The sequence below is a fragment of the Myotis lucifugus genome, unplaced genomic scaffold (genome assembly GCF_000147115.1).
Source record: "Myotis lucifugus unplaced genomic scaffold, Myoluc2.0 scaffold_37, whole genome shotgun sequence".
Classification (NCBI taxonomy): domain Eukaryota; kingdom Metazoa; phylum Chordata; class Mammalia; order Chiroptera; family Vespertilionidae; genus Myotis; species Myotis lucifugus.
Window position 1 is genome coordinate 879,229 of NW_005871085.1, and position 1,445 is coordinate 880,673.

Consider the following 1,445-nt stretch of genomic DNA (forward strand, 5'->3'; position numbering starts at 1 on the left):
GGGAACTGGGGAAACGCGAAGCACCCCAGGCTTAAGAGAATCCCTCGAAGAATTCTTAGGAACGGGAAGTTTTCTTCTCTGAATTGTATAGGACCTTCAAACGGATTAAAGGGAAAGTTTCCAAGAGAAAAAATACTTGAAAATATTTTCTCCACGCGGGAGGGGCTCCATCAATACATGTTCTGGGTAGGAAGCCGTTTACAGAGGAAAGAAGAGTTGCTTGTCCTACCCAGAACATGTATTGATGGAGCCCCTCCCGTGTGCAGGACACATTTTTCAAGTCACTTTTTTCTTGGAGACTTTCCCTCTTATCCGCTTGAATGTTCCCACCTCCTGGGCAGGGAAGGCGCGCTTTTTTTTTCTTTCTTTCTTTTTTTTAAACCTGGGTAAGGCTGAACTGTGCACCGCCCCTGCCCGTGGGCTGTAGAGGTGTGCGGCGGGACTGAACGGGGTCTGGCTGGGCAGAGTGGCGCCTGACATTTACGCCAGGCTGTACCCTCAGCGGGAAAAGGCTCCTTCATACCTGTTGAATCCTGACTACTTGCTTCACCCCGCCCTGGGGAACGCGTATTCTGACAGTCATAGGTTAGCCATTATGCTGGGATATAACATACTAAAAATCAAATGAGAAGCGCTAGCTGTGTGGGCTTGAGACCACAAAGTCCAAATACTTGCTGTGTTATCTCAGGACTCTGGTAGGCCGCTTAACCTCTCTGGGCCTCCGTTTCTCTGTGTGTAAGACGGATAACTTTTTACTTCCTCAAGGGTAAGAACTATCTGTTCAGCATGTGACATAGGACCTGGATGTTTATTTGTTGAGTGGATAAGTGAATAAATATTCTGCGTGGAGATAGAACATTCTTACGGTTTGCTAGGCACTTGGCTAGTCAATGCTTTTCGGAAGTCCTGCAGAGGTGGTTTTGAAGTCCAGCTTAGCTCAGTTGCCTGATCTGCATAATAATGTTATTTTCATCATTAGAATATCTATAAGAATTCAGAAAAAAAAAATGTGTGTGTCCTCGTAGATGTTCCGTAAATCTTCCTGGCCTCTTTGGGCTCCCGTGATGCATTGCTCTTACCTGGGCCTCAGGTTTCCTGTACCTGAGTTGTGGCCTCTGTCCAGAAGTCTGGCATTCTGGCAGTGTGTACTTTGGGGGAACCCCAGGATGTCTGGGCCGTGAGTACCACTTGATCAAGGAATCGTTAAGGCTCCAGTTCTTCTCCAGTAGGAGTTTGTCAGGAAGTTGGTTTGCAGAGGTAGCCAGCCCATGGGTGAGAGATGAGTCAGCTAATGTGGCTGCCCTGCCTCCCCTGTGAGGGCAAAATGAATCACAATCCAATGAAAAATGACTTTCCCAAGGTCACACACTGAGCCTCCTACCTCAGAACACACTGCCAGCCTTCCTCGGATGACATAAGGGGGTGAAGGAAAGTCAGAGCAAGAA